We start from the raw sequence: 8,493 nt of genomic DNA, 5'->3' as shown, positions 1-8,493 counted from the left end.
ACAGCCTGGGTGGGGGAGGTAAGGACACTCTGCCAGGGCATGGCACAGCTCTGAAGGGCAGGTGGCTGCCTCCTGGAGCCATGCGACGGAGTTGCCGTTCTAGGCCAGGATTTGGAGCCTGGTTCGGGGCAATCTGCTGAAGCCTCACATCTGGTTGGTTTCAGGTTTTTGCCAAATTTTTCTCGGAGGGGCAGAGAAGATTCTTCCTGCAGACAGCAGTACTGGCCATGCACGACCCCCTGCTGCGTGTCAGCCAGGCTGGGCTGCTTCTCACTTACTCCCTCCTGGGGCAAGCCGAGCAGCTGATGGGGAGCAAGGTGAGCAGCTGCATTAGACTCAGGAGATTGGGGCGGGGCCCAGGCCTCATTCCCATCCTCTGGCCATTCGCCGGCCTGGCAGCAAGGCGACTGGTGGGGAATGAGAGTGAGAGCAGGTGCTCCTGGGAAGGGAGATGAATTCACCTCCATGAGCAGGAGGGAGCCAGCTTGTTCCCGGAGCAGCTCCAGCCCAGCTCATTAGCAAGGCTAATGAATGACAAGCATTGCCTCAGCACGGACTTCTGTTCTTGGGAAGGGCAGCAGAGTCCTCTACGTGCCCTCTGCGAGCCTCTCCTGTCACCCATGCCACCACCCAGAGTTGTTCCCGTCACTGGCAGCCTGGGAGGCCAAGGACTGAGGGATGATGGCGACTGACCGGGCAGTTCTGAGGCACATGGGCGGGGGAAGCTCGTCCTGCTGGCGGCAGGGCTGGACTCGCTCTAGAGAGAACGGGAGGATTCAGTCAGCAGGGGCTGCTGATCTGCCCCATTCACCAGGGCTGCCATCCTGCGGCTTCAGCCTCAGTGGCTGGGATGACTTGGGGAAAGGTCTCAAGCTGCCCACATCCCACTTCACTGCTGCCAGAATCCCTCCGCCCCCCGCCCCGCTAGAGCCCCCTCCCTGCCCAACCAGGGTGGGGGTGGAGGAGAGGGGTCAGAGAACTTGAGCTGTGGATTGGAGGTGGAACAGCTGTCAGGGGCACTGGGTGGGAGGTGGCAGGAGCTCCCCCTACAAGGAGGTTGTTGGCACTGGAGGTCCCTTGAAAGGAAAACAAGACTCCATTCTGGGGGTCAGGAGGGGGACTTCATCCCTCAGAGGTGCGTGGGTGCTGGGTGGAATTGCTGCTGGTCCCAGGTGCCCTTAATTCCCCCTGATTCCACGGGGGCATCTGAGTCTCTGACAGGTCCTCGTTCCCTTGCAGCAGGAGGTCGTCAAGGCCAACATAATGAACCAACTTCACATCATCCGGCACTTGTGCCAAGTGCCGGAGGCGCTGCAGGAATTCTGCCTCCAAGGCCACCAGCAACTCCTGCTCCCTCTAAACGGGGAGTGTAGTGAGACTGAGTGGCCTCCCTCCGAGCAGGAGAGCGAGGGCCCCTCTACACGCCCCTTGGAGGGCAGAGCCTATATCACCCCACCCCCATTGCCTGTTGGCTGGCCACCGGGGCCTCTGGTAGACTCTGTTGCAACTGAGCGGCCTCCCTCCGAGCAGGAGAGCGAGGGACCCCCTACACGCCCCTTGGAGGGCGGAGTCTATATCGCCCCGCCCCCCTCGCCATAAGTACCGGGGTGTGGGGTCGGAAATATAAAAGGCCGGCCCTTCACCACAGTTTGGGGACAGCCTGCAACAGAGGAGGACACTTGGCCTGTTCTCCAGAGTCCCCTAACCCTAACCCCAGACATGGACGAGGACTGGCCCGGAGTACCCGCTGCGGTTTACCCCAAGGAGCAGAAGAGGCCTGGAGGCTGCAGGTACCAAACCCCGGGGAGGCAGGAAGTAGCCCAGGGGCAGCCCGGGAGCTGCTGGCTGCAGAGCCCGGCGCGGCTCAGTCGGCGTGTTGCGGCTGGATCCCCGCCGACGCAGGGGCAACCAATCCTGCCCCTGCCAGCGCCTTGGACTGGGACGCGGGGGAGGAGGGTGGGACCGCGTCCCCCTGCCACCCCACCCCGGGTGGCTGACCCCCTACATGGTGCAAGGGGGCTCTAGCCCAGGACAGGAACTGTTTGTTGGCTGGCCACCGGGGCCCCGCCCAGGCTAGAGCCAGCCCTGTCAAGTCTGTCTGTTTGCTGGCTGCCAGGGTTCCACCCAGGCCAAGGCCCGCCCTTGAAGTCTGGTTGTTTGTGGGGTGCTTGGGCCCCGCCCAGGCCTAAGCCACCCCCGATACAGTGTGTTGAGGAGCTGACCACTTGAGCGACCTCAGCCCAGCAGCGCCGGCTCTACCATTTTTGCTGCCCCAAGCAAAAAAAAAAAAAAATACAACAGTGCTCGGACTGCCAAAGTGAGCAAAAAGAAAACCAAAAAACCCCCAACCACTTGGACTGCTGCCACCCGATGTGCCAAAGCAGAAAAAAAACCAACAACAACGCTCAGACTGCCGCCGCCCAAACTGCTGAAGTGCAAAAACCAAAAAAGTCGCCCGGCCTGTGCTGCCCCAAGAATGGACGGAATGCCGCCCCAGGCATGTGCTTCCTCCGCTGGTGCCTGGAGCCAGCCCCGCAGCCCAGGCCACAGCCTGGTTGCGACAGCTGATCGCTGAGGTGGGGCGGCTGCTCAACCCCCATGCAAGAGGGCACTAGAGTAGGCCAGAGCGGCTGCAGAGGCTGGTAGCCAATCAGAGAAGGGCCAACTGAGAGCCAATCAGGGCCGAGATTAGAGCCAGCCAATCAGGACTAAGCTAGGCCCTATATAAAGGCTGCCCAGGCAAGCAGCAGGCAGTATCCCCCAGACCTTGATGGGAGAAGGTCTGTCTTCAGAGCAGGAGACCAGCATCTCTGAAAGAGCAGTGCTGGGCAGGCTCAAGGGAACATACTACAGCTCCGGCCCAAGACCTGCCAGACTGCGGGCCCTGATAGAAAGGGCCTAGAGGAGAAGTGGCCCAGGGACAGTTGTACAAGGGAAGAGCAGGGAGACTGCCACTAGAGGATCCCTGGGTTTGGACCCAGGATAGTTGGTGGGCCTGGGTCCCCCCGTTCCCTCTTGTACTGCACCAGGCCATGTGGTGACTGAGTCAAACTGCAACCGGCCCTTGAGACAAGGGGCTAGACTTTGGGGGTTTTGGTTGGCCACTGAGGCATGTGCAAGGACTGTTGCTAACCTGCTTCCCCCCTCCCCGCCGGAAGGAGATGAGGATGGATTAGGGGGCACTGCTGGAGGGAAGTGGCCTGAAGAAGGACACCGTCAAGTGGACTAGGCAGATTGTGCCACATGGAGAGACCAAAATGGTGGAGAAAAGAGACTTCTATTTAAGGGCCCGGGTGGCTCGGCTTGCCGAACAGCAGAGGGAGTTGTTCTGGCTGCTGTGGAGGTCGACACCCAGACCAAACAAGAGATCCGGCACCAAGGACGAGAGGCCAGGAACGCTGAACTGCTTCGCCTGTAGGTGACAGGGACACTAAAGGAGGGAGTGTCCCTCCTGGGAGGGGGCAGAGAGGCCCCACCCAGAAAAGGCACCCCCTGTGAGAGTAACAGGGGGGCCCCCAGCTTGTTGGGTCTGTGGGGAGCCAGGGCACCTGAAGAGAGAGTGCCCCTACAGGACTCCCAAGGCCTGGGCCAGCCCAGAAGGAAGGGCTAGGGCCCAAACAAGCAGGAGTAGGGATGTGGCAGGGGGAAGACCCAGAAAGTGCTTCCACTGCCACCAAGGGGGACATCTAAAGAGGCACTGCCCCCTGAGGCAGAAAGGGGGAATGTCTGAGACAAGGGCTCGGTCAGAGACTAGCCACAGAGAAGAGGTGGTGAAGACGGAGGCCCCTAGAGAGAAAGGGGCTGGGGCAGAGAGGCCCCACTGAAATGAGGGAACCCACATAGGAGCCAGGAGGGCCCATGGGGGAACCCAAACAGAAGTAGGAACCCACGTAGGACCAGGGTGTTCAACAGTGGGAACCTAGACCCTGCAGCTGGCTCCAGACTTTGGAGGGCCTGCGAGAGGAAAGGGATGCCCTGCAGGCCCCACTACGAAGGAAGCTGGGGTGATAGGGACCCCTTTCCTCCCCTCCCCCGTGAGCATTTTTTAAGGGGGAGGGTTTGTGGTGGGACAGCTGCCCCACCCCCATGTGAGAGGGAACTAGAGTAGGCTAGAATGGCTTTGCAAGCCGTCAGCCAATCAGGGCCGAGATTAGAGCCAGCCAATCAGGGCTAGGCTAGGCCCTATATAATGGCTGCCCAGGAGAGCAGCAGGTAGTCTGTCCCAGAATTTCATGGGTGAAGGTCTGTCTCCAGAGCAGGAGACCAGCATCTCGGGCTGGGCAGTACTGCATCTGGCCATCCAATGGCCGAGACAAATTGTAACCGTCCCTTGAGACAAGGGGCTAGACTTTGGGGGTTGCAGTTGGCCACCGAGGCAGGTGCAAGGACTGTTGCTAACCCCTGCCCCTGGAATGGGGTGAGGATGGACTAGTGGGCACTGCTGGAGGGGCAGTGGCCTGCAGGGCAGTGTCAAGCGGTGAGCAATGCGGCTCCAGATGCCAACGGAGGACAAGAGAAGGATGGGATGCTGCCAGCAGAGGGTGTTCCCCATGGACTGAGCTAATTCCCAGAGCGACCAGCGGGAGGCGCCATGCTGGTGAGTCCCAACCCTGTCAAAACCGCCCAGCCCTATTGTGGGCCCACTGCTACCCTGCAGACTCTGGTCAGGACCAGACTGGGCCAGCTGGAGTGGCCTCCCTCTGATTGGGAGAGCGAGAAGGGGAAATGGAGCCCCCTGGCACTCACAGAAACTCTCTCCCCTCTCTGTGGAGCAGGGTTCTTCCCTCTGCCCCCCAAATTCCTTCATATGGGGCAGGACCTCTTTCCCTTGCACCCACTCCCCTCCCCCCTTTCCTTGGTCTACCCCCCCTCATTCCCGCTGCACCCAGGCAGAGCTCTCCCTGCCCCATATGGTGCAGAAAAGCCTTTGTGTCAGGGCCACAGCCCCACTGGAGCTCAGAAAGCTCCACTTTTGAGGGGGTGGGACAGAGGCTCAGGGCTAGCTTCATCTTCTGCCCTTTATTCTCCCCTTGGCCCTTCTATGGGGTCTCTGGGTGTGACAGGAATAGGAGCCTCCTTCCCAGCTGTCTTTCAGGCCCTGGGATCTGGCACAGCCTCCCAGACGGGCGCTTCCTGTAGCTGAGCCACGTCAGGGAGCAGTGGGGACAGGTCACCTCGTCCCAGCAATGCCGGCTCTCAAAGAGGCTTAGATGGAAGACCCCAGTCCCTCATTGAGGTAAGAGCCATTTACTTCTTGGGGCATGTGGGTCTCTTGGGGGAGAAATGGCATCCCCGATGCATAGCCTGGCTGGGAGCTTTCCCTGTCCCTAGATCCCAGCCCTGGTACAGAACCCTATTTCTCATCATGATATCCTCATTTTATTCTCAGAGGCGGTGTCCAGGATCCTGGAGACTGTTTCCTGCTGCAGGAGGTTTGAGCGGGGAGAGATCACTCACTGTCACGACCCAGGGGTCTCCCACCCGGGTCTGCAGGGTTCATGGGAGCAGCCACACTCCAACCCTCCACCTCTAAGCCTGCTGAAAATTGATTACCTCGGACCCATGAAGTTCAGCCCCAGTTTGAGGCTCCACTCATGAGGTCCTATTGGAGGAGTCCCAGGAAAGCTCACTGGCCCTGCGTAAGACAGCAGCAGGAACACGAAGCTGACTGAACAGGCCTGCTCCTGGTTCTGGACCATGCGCTGCCTGGTTCTGCTGCCGCTCCCCTGGCTTGATTTCCTGGCATCTGAGTTGTGGTGGTGATAGCAAGTTTGTCTTTTGCTGCTGATCTTCCAGTATCCTGACCTGGCTGACTCTCCACTCCTGTCATGTGAGTGTGGACTCTGGCTCTGACCAGTAGGTCTGGCTGCCCTTGACCCAGCCGTGACATTGACTTTGGTACAATTTCTCCATTGCCCCTTTCTGATCTCCAGCAAGATACACCAGTCCCTTGGCTCCCAAAGTCCCAGTTGCCCACTATTCAAGGGCTGAGGGGTAGTGCTTGTATCGCCCCACCCCAGCTGCTTTTCCTAGGGGAATCTCCCTAGAGCAGAGGAGAAATCTGCTCTTTTCTTAGGATCAGTCCCACCCTGGCCTCAGCTCGGCTACTTTGTTTACCTGGGGTCAGGCACCACTTTTGAAGCCCTTAGCGTGGGGGTGGAGGTGGGAGCAGAGGCTGAAGCTCCAGCAGTTTCCACCAAAGAACACCCCCCTGTCTTTCTATGGTCCGGCTAGGGCTCCCCATCCATCCTGGAGCTGAACACCAGATGGGAGCTGATGGATTGTCCTTGGTGGGCCATGTTCTTGTGTGTGATGAGAGGGCCAGGAGCAGATGCACCACGCCTGGCCAGGACCGGGCTAAACAGCCTGTAATGCTAGGTGAGTCAAACCAGGGCCACAATACAGACACCCTGGGCATCCATGGGGACTGAATCTGGGCCCTTCACTACCAAGAGCACAACTGGTTCCAACTTGAGTCATGACGCTGGTGACCCCTGCCAGCCCCTCTGAGGTGGGTCAGTATTATCCTTGTTCTCTGGGGCATAGGGATAGAAAGCAACTGGCTGCAAGGTCACACACGACGTCCCTGACAGAGGCAGGAAGGAAGCGTGGGACTGATACCAGTCCAGCTCCAACCGCTAGACTCCACCCACTTCCGAAGTCCGAGAACCCAAGAGCCCTGACTCTGACACTAGGCCTTAAATGACAAGACCAACCTCCCTCCCACTCAGGAAGCCATAGAAGGGACCATCTGCTGAGCTCCCCTTGGCAATGCCGCTGTCAGAGACCATTGCTAGTGAGTGCCAAGTGCCTGAGCAGGGAACTGCTTGAGAGCCTCCTAGAGACTCGCAGGTGTTTGACTGTGACCCTCAGGGAGCCGTGGCAAGAGACTCTCCGGCTCTAACAAAGGGTTTCTGTTCTCCTAGACAGTCAGCCAGTGAGGCCAGTTTGCAGAATGTGGAAGAGCCCTTTGGCGAGGCGTTGGAGGATTCACCATGAAGGTGGCAGCAGCGGCAGTGCCTGGGGTCCCTATGGGCCAAGCCTCAACTCCTGCTAATCCAGGCTAATCTCCCCCTGCTTTCAGCAGCGCTTGGCTTTAGCTGCTGGGCCTGTGAGCCTAGACCAGGGGTCTCAAACTCAAATGACCACGAGGGCCGGCTGAGGACTAGTTCATTGGCCCGAGGGCCGCATCACTGACACCACCCCCTCGCTGCCCCCAGGAGTGTGGCAGGGGCTCAGGGCAGGAGTTGAGGTGCAGGGGGCTCAGGGCAGGGAGAGGGGGAGGTGAGGTAGGGGGTTGGGGTGCAGTAGGGGGCTCTGGGCAGGGGGTTGGGGTACAGGGTGCAGGAGGGAGTGGTGTGTGGCAGAGGGTTGGGGTTCAGACAGGGGGCTCAGGGCAGGGGGTGGGGGATGCAGAAGGGGGCTCAGGATAGGAAGTTGGGGTGCAGGAAGGATGTAGGATGTGGCAGGAGGTTGAGGGCAGGGAGTTGGGGTGCAGCAGGGGGTTGAGGTGCAGGCAGGGGGCTCAGGGCAGGGAGTTGGAGGGGTGAGGTAGGGGGTTGGGGTGCAGTAGGGGGCTCACGGCAGGGGGTTGGGGTGCAGGATGGCATTGGCCTGTGGCCTGGAGCTGCTTACCTAGAGAAATAGCCCCCCAGGCCGCGTGTTGGAGACCCCTGGCCTAGACAGAGCACTCAGGTATTTCCATCAGCCTGCTCAATGGCAAATGCAGCCACCCAAGAAGTGAAGAAGAATGGAAGTGAAAGAGTAAAGCTGGACCGTCCGCTGAGCTGCTGCACTCAAGTGAGCAGAGCCGGGGAGAGAAGAGGGAGAACTCTAAGGTGGCTGGCGGCAGTAGGGAGGAGAAGCAGTTTGGGAGCCAGGAGAGGAGAAATAAATAGTTAATGACAAATGCTGCAGGCTTTCTCTTGTGTGGTGAAGGGTTGAAAAGGGGTCTCTTTACTATCAGGCTAAACTTTAAAATAGCTGTGTATGGGGGGGGGGGTCTATAAAGGTAAGAGGTCACTCTAGGGGCTTGAAGTCCCAGATTCTGGGGCTATTGCCTCCTTCTACCAGCTGATCTCAACCCAGCAACTCCCTCAGGTGGTAGCAGTAGTGAGCGCTTGTCCTCCTTTTCTGGACTAGCCACCAGATAAAGGACACAATACATGTGGCCAAGGAAACAGAGGCAGTGTTGCCTGTTAACATGGCTCTTGTGGGGGAGCACGGTAGGTTACTTTGGACTAGGTAGGAGCCACATGTCTCCAAACCTGTACCTCCCGAGGCTCCAGAGACTTCGCTCCCGATCCCAGAGCGTCCTCAGAGTCCTACAGCGCCAGATGGAATCTGGCCTCTCCCCCCACCTCAGCAGTCCAGAAAAAGTTATTTGTAGACATGTTCTGTGTCCTCTCCTGCCACACTCCCCTGTTGGTGACTAATGCAGTCATAGAGTCCAGGCTCAGATATTAGGAAACACTATTTCACTAGGAGGGTGGT

General features: G+C 59.1%; 1 long non-coding RNA gene across 1 annotated transcript; it reads left to right on the top strand.

The window, feature by feature from the left end:
* The first annotated feature begins 752 nt into the window (after window positions 1-752).
* On the top strand, window positions 753-7,229 carry LOC135984237 (uncharacterized). Its single transcript, XR_010602162.1, has 5 exons — window positions 753-4,597; window positions 5,085-5,236; window positions 5,390-5,830; window positions 6,235-6,378; window positions 6,927-7,229. It is a non-coding gene; the product is annotated as an uncharacterized LOC135984237 (long non-coding RNA).
* The last annotated feature ends 1,264 nt before the right edge of the window (window positions 7,230-8,493 follow it).

This window comes from Chrysemys picta, chromosome 6 (genome assembly GCF_011386835.1).
Source record: "Chrysemys picta bellii isolate R12L10 chromosome 6, ASM1138683v2, whole genome shotgun sequence".
NCBI classification, from domain to species: domain Eukaryota; kingdom Metazoa; phylum Chordata; order Testudines; family Emydidae; genus Chrysemys; species Chrysemys picta.
Note: the sequence above shows the minus strand (reverse complement) of the source record. Positions and strands in the feature narration are given on the sequence as shown.